Source organism: Myotis yumanensis, unplaced genomic scaffold (genome assembly GCF_028538775.1).
Source record: "Myotis yumanensis isolate MYYU_CA2020_CCGP unplaced genomic scaffold, mMyoYum1.0.hap1 SCAF_1, whole genome shotgun sequence".
In the NCBI taxonomy this organism is placed as follows: domain Eukaryota; kingdom Metazoa; phylum Chordata; class Mammalia; order Chiroptera; family Vespertilionidae; genus Myotis; species Myotis yumanensis.
In genome coordinates this window covers 40,685,626-40,697,549 of record NW_027223752.1, presented here as the reverse complement: position 1 = coordinate 40,697,549, position 11,924 = coordinate 40,685,626, and the positions used below count along the sequence as shown (strand labels likewise).

Genomic DNA, 11,924 nt, shown 5'->3' with positions numbered 1-11,924 from the left:
TATTGGCTATTTATGCATCTTTGGAGAAATGTCGAGGTTCCTTGCCCATTTTGTGGTAGGGTGGTTTGGGTGGGGTTTGTTGTTGTTTTCTGGTGTGTTGAGTTTTAGGAGTTTTATATATTCTAAATATTAATACTTTATCAGATAGGTGATTTGCAAATATTTTTTCCCATTTGTGGGTTGTCCTTTTACTCTGTGGATGTTTACCTTGTTACTCTAGTGTCTTTTAATGCACAAAAGTTTTTAATTTTGGTGAAGTCAATTTTTTTTTCTTTTATTGCCTGTGCTTTTGGTGTCATACCTAAGAAATCATTGCTTAATCCAAGGTCATGAAGATTTTCAGCCATGTTTTATTCTAAGAGTTATATAGCTCTTAAATTTGGGTCTTTGATCCATTTTTTATTTTTATTTTTTCTAGCAATGATATAATATACTATTGTTTACTTTGTTGAGTCAGAGGGCTGTAAAAAATAATTTATTGCCAAAGTAGATATCAGACCAACAGAAAGGTGCTTTAGAAGTTCAGTTACCCTGGGTTTATTTAAACTAAGAGGAAAAGGTTATAATGTTTCCATGCAATACATAATTGGTTCTTTAAATAGGGACAAGTAACAGAAAGAATTAAGGAATGCTACACTTGTCATTCATATAAAACACCAACATTTTGAGTCATACATAATTTAAAGAAATGTTTCGAACACTTTTCAAAATAGTTGTCACCATACATGGAGGCATGCCTTAGGTGGGCATAGGAATGCAGTTTAGAAAAGAAAGAAAAAAAGTCACACTGGCCCTGGCTGGTGTGGATCAATTGGTTGGAGCGTCCCGTGCACTAAAAGGTGGTGGGTTCAATTCCTGGTCAGGGCACATGCCCAGATTGTGGGGTTTGATTCCTGGTTGGAGTGAGTGTGGGAGGCAACCCGTCAATGTTTCTCTCTCTCTCCCATCCTTTTTCTAAAATAACTAATTTTTTTTTTGAAAAAAATCACTCTAGAACTACTCAATTTCTTCAAAATTACTGTGCAAGAAAAACAACATTCAGCTACCATACTAATTTTACACAACTTCTATACAGTACCTTGACTTAAATCCAAGAGCAAAAGTTAAGACTCTCCTCTATTTTTGACAAACAACTGCACTTAGGTGACTTCCCCCCACCTCCCCCCTGGGTTTTACAATTTAGGCCTTTTAAATTGTTTTATTTAAAAGAAGGCAGGTTTTGTGCTTTTATACTGATGTCACCAGTGTTAATATTTCTTGAGATCTCAGGAAGATTCACATTCTTTACTGCTAATACAGCATGGGCTAGAGCTCCCGCTAAGCCAGCCTCAGATTTCTCCAGTTTATTTTGTGCATCAATTTGTGTAACAATCTCATTCATGTTGGTCTCATTCATGTTGGTCCCCCATCACTATTTCTGCAAGAATATTGTGAACCTCGCCTTCATAGAAAATTAAATCCAGTTCACAGACATTTTCAAAAACTGTCTAATGTTTCCACAAATACTTGAATTAGATCTAAAATGCCAAGTTCACTTTCTGAAGAATCCACACAGAAGACAAAATATAACACTGCATAATGTCTGCAAATCAGTTTGTTGTCAGCTCCAATTAATAATCCTCCTCCTAGGAAATTACAAACATGTGCATCTCTCTTGGATACCAAATGGAATGTCTCCCTGATTTGTTGTGTTTCTTCACTGGAAGGCCTGTAGAACTTGGAGAGCCCAGCTTCCTGTGGTTGTTGAAGATGAGCATGGCCTTGATCATGGCTGAGCCAGGCTGGCCGGGTGGGTGCTGGTGACCAGGGCGGGGGCAAGAGCCTCACCTGGGATCTTGGTGGGGATCCTTCCCCATCCACCCCTGATACATTTTTTTCTTTCGTTAACTTTGGTATATGGTATAAGGTAAGGGTCCAACTTCATTCCTTCATGTGTGGATACACAGTTTCCCCAGCACCATTTGTTGAAAAGATTACCACTTTATTTATGATGATGGATTGAGCTATTCTTTTCTTTTTTCCTGCCTCACCTGACACTGGACACACAGTTTGGAGACGGAACGCTTGCAAACTGCTTCTTCCCCTTCATATTGCCTGGCTGGTGAAGATCCACCTTCATTCCTACAGTAATAACAACATTTATGCTCCCCATGGGTTCTATGATTCTTGCTACCAGCAATTAGCCTTCATATCCCTGTCTTCCCCATGGGCTGGGAGGTGGCTTTGAGAGTTGGCGAGACAATGTTTACAAAACACCTAGCACTGTGCCTCCCACTCAGCAGGGGGATCAGTTATGCCCTTCCTTTCCAGGCAATAGCTCCTGACTCTTCATGACTTAAGCAAAAAGTGAAATTTATAGAAAGGCCATTAAAAGCTCACAGACGAATAGGAAGGCTGGAAAGCCAGGCTTGGAAATGGGTAGGAACCAAGGTCATTTGAGGAAGGGTCTGTCCTTTCTTGCTTCATAGTGGGGCAGACACCAAAATTTAGTGAAGCACCAAGACTATACATAATGCTGTATAAAAGATTTCCCAGAGGAAATCAGAGGACCATTAGGAAGAGGGAGTCAAAGATGGGCGACAATTTATGGCAACTGTTTGCAATAATTCATCTGGTTGGTTTCCCAACATCCACATCCTTTTCATTCATACACTCCCCAAAATGCTCCTGCCTCACATAATGCATTAGCCTCTCCCCAGAGGGAGACAATAAGAAGTGTTGTCAACTTCTATTCCAAGTCCAGGATGGCTCTGTGATGTATATATGTATGTGTACATATATATATTTTTTTCTGAACGATCTGAGAATTCATTGGAAACATTGTGCTTCTTTACCTCTGAATACTTCGATGTGGTATTTCCTGAGAACAAGGATGTTTTCTTACATAACCACAGTACAATTATTACAATCAGGAACTATAATAACGATAAAATACAGTTACCTAATCTAAGTCCACATTCAAATTTTATCAATTACCCCATAGCTCCTTTTCCCACTCCAAGGTTCAGCCCAGGATCGTGCATGGCACGCAGTTGTTGTTCCTTTAGTTTCCTCATTATGGGACAGTTCCTCAGCCTGCCTGCATCTTTAATGATGTTGCCACTTTTGAGTAGAGGCTGGTTATTCTGAGAATATTCCTCAATTTGCGATTGTCCAGTGTATTCTCATTATTAGTTTCATATTACACAATTCTGGCAGAACCACCACAGAACTAATGTCATGTCCTTAGTGCATCACATCCGGAGGCACATGTTATCTGTTTGTCCCATTACTGGTGATGTGATGTTTGATCTCTCAGATAAGGTGATACCTGCTTTTTTCCCCCTCCACTGTGAAGTCATTGTTTTCTCCCTTGTAATTAATGTGTAATTTGTGGAGAGATTGAGTCTAAATAGTCTGTTCCAGATCAAATTTTCACGCATGAGTATTTTCCAGCTCCAGTCTTTATAGTCTACTACTAGAGGCCCGGTGCACAAAAATTTGTGCACTCAGGGGGGCGAGGGGGGTCCCTCAGCCTGGCCTGTGCCCTCTCGCAGTCTGAGACCCCTCAGGGGATGACCACCTGCTGGCTTAGGCCTGCTCCCCGGGGGATTGGGCCTAAGATGGCAATCAGACATCCCTCTGGCAGCCTGGCAGCCCTCGGGGGATGTCCACTTGCCAGCGGGGAGCAGGCCTAAACTGCAGTCGGACATCCTTAGCGCTGCTGAGGAGGCAGGAGAGGCTCCCACCACCACCGCTGTACTGGCAGTCGTCAGCCTGGCTTGTGGCTGAGCAGAGCTCCTCCCATGTGAGAGCGCCCTGACCACCAGAGGGCAGCTCCTGCATTGAGCGTCTGCCCCCTGGTGGTCAGTGTGTGTCATAGTGACCAGTCATTCCCAGTCCTTCTGCTGTTAGGGTCAGTTTGCATATTACCCTTTTACTATATAGGATAGAGGCCTGGTGCATGGTGGGGGCCGGCTGGTTTGCCCTGAAGGGTGTCCCGGATCAGGGTGGGGGTCCCGCTTGGGTGCCTGGCCAGCCTGGATGAGGGGATGATGGCTGTTTGCAGCTGGTCACACCCCCTTCAGGGTGGGGGTCCCCATGGGGTGCCTGGCCAGTCTGAGTGAGGGGCTGAGGGCCGTTTTCAGGCTGGCGGGTGACTGAAGCTCCCAACCTCTCCTTTTTTTCTTTATTCTGGGATTTATTTACTTTCTATGGCTGTCACTGGAGCTGAGAGCTGGCTTTAGCTCTGAGGCTCGGCTCCAGCTCTGAGACCTCGGCTGCTGAAAGCAAGTATCTGGGCTTTGTTTAGCTTCTATAATTGAAACACTGTTGCAACTCCAGCTCTGAGGCCTGGCTGGCTGAAGGCAGGTTTCTGGGGATTGTTTAGCTTCTATAATTGCAACATTGTTTCTTAGAGTGCAGCTCAGAGCTGGGCCACAGCAGGCGCAGAACCTTGGCTTCCTCCATCACTGGAGCAAGCAAGCCTCCTGTTCACTTCAGCTGCCTGGCTGCCAGCTGCCATCTTGGTTGGCAGTTAATTTGCATATCACCCTGATTAGCCAATGGGAAGCATGTCAGAGGTATGGTTAATTACCATGTTTGTCTATTATTAGATAGGATAAGGAAAGACTTTCCCTTTTCCAGCTTTCAGCTCTTTGAAAATTAACACGGGCCCAATATATTCTCACCCCATCTCTGACTCACCCTATTCTCAGTTCACTATTAGTCCCCATTCTAGTCCTGAGCCTTACTTTTGACTGACTGCTATCCATCTGACTCCTACTCCATCTCTGGACTTCACCGCTCCCCAAGTTTTCCTGTCTCCTTCACCCCACCCTGTTTTCTGCCTAGAGTCTGGACAGTATACCCTGGCGGGTAGAGTGGATATTGATAGTCTGTTATCAAGAGCATTTACCTCGCCGAAACCGGTTTGGCTCAGTGGATAGAGCGTCGGCCTGCGGACTGAAAGGTCCCGGGTTCGATTCCGGTCAAGGGCATGTACCTGGGTTGCGGGCACATCCCCAGTAGGAGATGTGCAGGAGGTGGCTGATCGATGTTTCTCTCCCATCGATGTTTCTGGCTCTCTGTCTCTCTCCCTACCTCTCTGTAGAAAATCAATAAGATATATTTAAAAAAAAAAAAAAAGCATTACCTCAGAGAACATTATATCAATCTTCCCCTCCTTTTAAGTATTTTATTACATCTTTATAGATTTCTACTATTTCCCATCAATCTTAAAAGTTATAGACAGCCCTAACCGGTTTGACTTAGTGGATAGAGTGTGGGCCTGCGAACTGAAGGGTCCCAGGTTTGATTCCGGTCAAGGGCATGTACCTTGGTTGCGGGCACATCCCCAGTAGGGAGTGTGCAGGAGGCAGCTGATGGATGTTTCTCTCTCATCGATGTTTCTAACTCTCTATCTCTCTCCCTTCCTCTCTGTAAAAAAAAATCAATAAAATATATATATTTTTAAAAGTTATAGACATACTTTCATTGTTAATCTTCGTATCATTGGCTTTTCCAATAGTCAAAACTAGTTGGGGGTTTTTTCTTAAAACATGAGTCCTGGTTTTACTTTTTTTAATACTTTATTCTAAAATGCAGTTTTCAAAAATACAGTGGGGCCTTGACTTACGAGTGTCCCGACTAACGAGTTTTTTGAGATACCAGCTGTCTCTCGGCCGATTTTTTGCATTGAGTTGATAGAGTAATTTGAGTTAACAAGCTCCTTAACGAGCTCGGTCTCAGAACGAATTAAACTCGTAAGTCAAGGCCCCACTGTATACAATCCAATGACTTTTTTGAGAGAGAGAAAATAGGAATTAAGGAGTGGGCTGAATGTTCATTTATTTCATCCATTCATATATAAAACTCATATGGTGAAACCTTAATCTCTAATATGATAGTATTTAGAGATGGGACCTTTGAAAGGTAATTAGGTCACAAGGGTGGAGTCCTCATGAATGGGATTAGTGCCCTAATGAGAAAAAGCCAGAGCTGGCCAGCTCTCTCCACCATGTGAAGACACAAGAAGTTGGCAGTTTGCCACCCAGAAGAGAGCCCTAACCAGAGCCTGACCATGCTGGCACCTTGATTGCTGACTTCCAGCCTCAGAACTAGGAGCAATGAATATTTTATGTTTATAAGCTGTCTTTGTTATAGCAGCCCATCCTGACTAGGACAGGAAGCAAGAATAGCAAAAGTACAATTAAGCCTGAAGAAAGGCTAGTATATAGAATGCATGTCATGTGGGCATTGCTTGGTTTGGGGTATCCTTGTAGCCATGCGAAAGGAGTTTTATCATTAACTTATCATCTTTATTCATCAAATAGCAATACATTTTAAATTTCCCAAACTGAAGTAACAAAGTTAGCTACTGAAAATGTGGGATATTTTTACCATTTTCCAGTGCTGGGTGGTTCTGTCCCTGGCCTTACATAGTTTCCTCACATGCAAATGCTGATTGGTACTCAGCTGAAGACTTGCATGGACCTCTGCAGATCTCTAGAGCTCTTTACCTTTTCAGCTTTCTCCAAGACTCTCCTGAGAATTTCAGTGGCCTTGGCTTCCCTGGACTCCCAACTCTATCTGCTCAATGCATTGAGGCCACCAGGCCCCATGTGGTTCTCCCTCCCACAGAGAGAATGTTCCCAGGGAGGATGCTGGAGCACTCATGGGGCTCATGTTTTATATTTCCCTTCTCTCAGGGAGGATCCCTGTGTCTCGCTGCCTGGTTGTCCAATGTCCCCAAGAACTTTGTTTCATATATTTTGTCTGTTTCCTTAATTGCTTCATGTGGACGGATAAATCTAGTCCCGGATAGTCCATCTGATTGGAATCTGAAGTCCCTTGCTTTTTTTATATTTTTAAAAATTATTTATTTTGTTAATTCTCACTGGAGGATATTTTTTCCATTGCTTTTCAGAAAGAATGGAAGGGAGGGAGGGAGGGAAGGAGGGAGGGAGGGAGTGGGGGAGAGAGAGAGAGAGAGAGAGAGAGAGAGAGACTGATGAAAGAGACACATCGATTGGTTGCCTCTTGCACATACCCCAGCCGGGGCTAGGGATGAACCTGCTACCCAGGAATTGAACCCATGACCCTTCGGTGCACAGGCTGACTCTCTAACCACTGAACACACCGGCCAGAGCTGAAGTCCCTTGCTTCTTGACAACCCCACACTCTTAAGTCCTAGCCCGATGGACCAACCTGTGATCAGAACTCTCAGGAAATGCTGCATCTTCTGGACAACACTTACATAAAAATATCCTAACGAAAACTCAGTGCCTTTTTGTTTCTTCTCATTGCTTCCACGTTGGATGTCCTCAGATCTGCAGTGATCTGGGAAAGGAGATTTTGTATTACTACAAGATCAATTATAGTATCAGCTTTTCATGTTAACTGAACCCAAAGACTTCTTTTATTTTCTAGAATATAGTCATTTTTGTTGTTTATCGTGTCACATTTGTAAGCAATGTTTGTCATGTAAACATGTTTGCATCTCACGTGGATAATATATGGAATATATATATATATATATATATATATATATATAAATTTACTAAATATATTCAATTCCCCAATATCTGGAGACAAGTAAACTATAATGATGACAGAAAAAGACAATGCACATTAGAAAAAAAGTAAATTACCTGGGTATCAATAACAAGCACCTACAGATTGGAAGGCATAGGTATCTCTTGTTTGCACTACCTGGAACAGTAGACCCCATGCTGGATCTACCATACCTAGGAATGGCCCCTCCCTGGCCAAACATAAATACAACTTATCCAAATAGAGCTTGATTTCTCAACCCACAGCCCCTCTGGAAAGCAAGGCAGTGACCTATCATCTAGGAATGGCGTCTGCATGGCCAGAGATCCTGTTCCAGTCAGCCACGTGAGACCGTGGAATTAGGTTCAGAAGGGCTGAGGCAATGGAAAGTGCTTGGCTATCCTGAATTTCAAAACAATGGGCTCAGCTAAGAAACCGTTTGGCTGTTTTCATCCCAAAATCCTTTACAGCATTTATACCTTTGGATGATGGTTGTAGAAGAGTCAATGTGTAGCATGTAATTTTAGCTAGACAGACAATGCCTCAGGGTTACTCATTCAAGGTATAACAGCTCCAGCCTCATCCACAGGCAGCCATTGCTGGTCACTTTCAAGATTCCACCACATTTGTGACTCAACTTTGTTGCTGCTACTCCTACTGATGGGCTCTCTCCACAGACCTTTATTCCGGTTTCCCTCAAAGAGAGGATCTGAGTGTCTGGCCAGTCAACATGGCTTCTCCAGTCCTGCTGAGCTGACCTCCCGCTCTGGGCCACAGCCAGCCTGTGAAACGGCTGCCTTAGACTCAGGGGCCAGCCTTTGACCTCGGGCAGCAAGGTCACGTGGGATAAGGCCAGGTCACCTGTGAGCGTGACAGGCACTCAGTCCCGTCACAAACACCACAGGAGTGGATGGTTTTACTTAACATTTCCAACAGTACATGCAAGCCCCTGAGCGAACCTCTGTAGAAGATAAAGATGTGGGAAAGACTTCATTCCTGTCCTGAGGAACAGTGTTAGATGTTATACAACAAGCATGTCAAACTCGCAGTCGGTGGGCTGCACGCCTCTTGCCGTGAGTTTGACACGCTTGTTGTACACAGTTATGAGACAAGCCTGTGAATGAACAGAGACTGGAAGAATGGCAGTGTCCAGCTGATGCAGAATGTTAGTTCTGCCCCCAGCCAAGCCTTCACTCAATTGCTTAACTTGGGGCTTCTCCCTCATTAGAGCTCAGTACATGATAGTTGTTACTATGGAGACAGCAAAGCCCCATCCTGGAACCTTCAGGCCTGCTGAGTCCCACCCAGCTCTGCTGGACCAAGAAGCGCTGGCGAGCACGCACAACCCGTCTGTGATGCAGCTGCTCTTTTGCAAATGGGGGAAAGCACAGCAGGAGCGGAGCCCACAGAGCTGCCACTGTCATTCCAAACCACCCCTAACTACTCCCCCAGGCGGGCGCTTTGGCTGGGCTAATGGGAGGTGTTCAACAGGGACTTGAGGAAGCTTAGAGTGCATCCAGTCCTCCAGCCACCCCACCCTCTGCTTGTCAGCAGGTCAGCTGACACCATTCTTTCATGGCCCCAGCTCCCATGTCTGCCTGGGAATTTGTGGATTCAGATGAACTTCTCTTGCTGGATTCTTCTCACCACCTTCACTTTCTTTAAAGCCGTAACCATAGTGGTTGGCTGGAGGTCTTCCTGAACAGCAAGTAGCTGTGTTTCCCTGACTATCCCCAGCCCCTACAGAGCCAGCCGTTGGCCCCCATGGGCAGGGGGAAGGCTCACATGGGAACTCCCACCCATCGCTTCACTCGCACAGTGAGCGCTTGGCCTCACATGTATGATTCCCAGGCCACAGCGAGGGAATGAATAGCAAGGAATATTTTTATGTAGCTCTGCAAACGCTGCTTGTAAATCCCATTGGGGTCTTGAGTTTAAATTGGCCCAAATTAATCTTTTCACCACGAAAGCTCAAGATCACCAGGTAGTAAGCATTGACTTTGGAAAAGTCACCTTTGAAATGTAGGTAGGAGGCTCTCAGCTGTTGGGAAGCGCAGAACCAGCACTGTGGTCGGGGCTCCCGTGGAACTAGGAGCAAGGGCAGTGGGCCAGGGCCGTCCTCAGGGGCTGCCCCACTGCCCAGGGCTGCGAACATGAATTATATCCCTGTGACTAGATTTGGCCTAATTTCTTACTTTTGATCCTTGCTTTTTTGTGTGTGTGTTTTAATGGGGGGTAGACAGTGTTTTCAGCTGTGGCCAGGGGTTAACACCAAGTCTCATAGGTTAGTTAGGGAAGGGGAGTTGTTGCTGATCATCAAGCTTCCCACCCAAGGGCAGGTATCTATCTGATCCTCCCTCATGTCCCTACTCCTTCCCAGGTGTCCCACATCACAAGTCACTTTATTCCAAAATCCTTGACTTGCTAAGTCCTTTCTAAATGTCTAAGAGACAGAAACATGGCCAGGGAATGGGCATTTTCACAAACTTCTTAAAGGCAACGTAGGCCACAGAAGGGCTGGTCAGGAGTGTGGGGAGCGGGGGGGACCTGATTTCTAAAATAGGGCAGTTAAATCCTCCAGAACTGGCTTCTTAGCAAATGCATTGGTCTCAAAGAGACCAGAGAACCTGCCAGGGACACGTGTACCTCTCATCATCCTACCGCCCAGAAACCCCACAGGAGGGAGACACGCAGCTCAGAGTCACTTGTGTTTGAATTATGATAAGTCATTTGTTCATCCACGATGAAAGTTACTTACTAATCACTCCCTTATCTCTTTTAATTCACTGAAGGGAACTTCCCAACGTCTGAATCCAGAATGGTAGGTCTCCTGAGCCAGGTAAAGACATGCAAGGAAGAAGCAGTCTTTTTTTTCCAAAGGAAGGAGACCTGCATGGAAGCCCACAGAAGCAAGAAACACAGAAACCCATTTTCCAGTCCTGCACCATTCCGTTCTCCAAGATACGGGACGTGACAGCTTAGCGGGACTTGCCCAAAGAACATGGTGACTCTTTCCCACAACCACTTTGCACAGCGCCAGACAGAGCAAGTCAAACTAGCTCACCACATGATTGACATGTGTGTACCCTGTGCCAGGGACTACGCTAAGTGCTCCCATGCAGCATCTCCTCTAAATCCTCCAGATAACACTGTGAGGTACACGTGACAATCACCTACCACTCAGATGAAAAACAGAGGCTTTGAGAAGGTGCCTGACCTGTGCGAGGTGCACCACGCCTCCCTGGTTAAGCCCTCAGACCCACTCTGCTAACCACTCTGTGGTCCCCACTGGCAATCTGTTAAGTGGATGAGCCACAGCCTTTGCTTCCTTACCATAGCCTCAATTTGGCACTAGAGCGAATGGGATAGTGGGTCTACTCAGCACCGACTCCCAGAAGCTTCTGCAAGAAGCCCCTTCCTTCCCCCAGAGCCCTACCCGTGGACCCCACACAATTATGTAAAGCTAAAGAGAAGTGAGCTGCAGGTTCCTTTGTTCCCGGGTAAATTCCATTTCCTTTTCTATTGTCGGTGGAGTCTTAGTGATGTAACATTACACCCAGCTTATCCTGCTTTCAAAAGGAAAGGTCCATGGAGGTTGGCAAATTACCATTCACAGCTCCGAGAATGATAAAGTCAGAGGAGATGAGTGGAAACGGTGCACCTGGTGGCAGTAATTACAGGCTTGGGCAGGGAGGAAAGAAGGGGTGAGGGCAGGCCAAATACAGCTGGCTGGGGAGGGGCGGGGAACGAGCCTGTGGAGGGACAGAAACCAGGCAGCGGAGGAGGTTACATCACCTCCGGCCCCAGCCCTGCCCCTCCATCTTTTACTCCTTACCTTGGGTTTCATATTTTATCTGTGTGGTTTTTTTGGGTTTTATTTGTTTTGTTTTGTTTTTGCCTTTTATCTCCAATCTCTTTGTCCATCGCCCCTCACCAGCACCAGATGGCCTGTGAGGATCAAAATAAAACCTCTTGAGGCCTCCTCATGTCAAACAATCCATGTTTTGCTCCTTCATTTGGGTTCTCTGATCTGTATCATGTGTGAGAACCTGCCAGGAACACTCCAGGAATTTACTACAGAGACACGACTGAAGAGACTGGAAAACAGGAGTCATGATGTCTACTATCCCCCAAACTTTCTAAAAGAGGGTCAGATAATAAATATTTTAGACTTTGAGGTCCATACAGTTTTTGTTGCAACCACTCAACTCTGTTGTTCTAATGCAAAAGTAGTAAGTTGATATGTAAACAAATGGGTGTGACTGGGTTTCAATAAAATTTTATTTATAAACCTTTACCCCTGAGGCCATAGCCTGCTGACCCTGGTTTATAGACTAAAGTTCTAGAGTCTAGGTATTCTTGTCTTTAGCCCTGAGTATTTAGAAACAAGC

General features: G+C 45.1%; 1 pseudogene; it reads right to left on the bottom strand.

Annotated features, from left to right (window-relative positions):
* Positions 1-1,198: 1,198 nt before the first annotated feature.
* Positions 1,199-1,769, bottom strand: LOC139002543 (AP-3 complex subunit sigma-1 pseudogene; annotated as a pseudogene).
* Between the last annotated feature and the right edge of the window lie 10,155 nt (positions 1,770-11,924).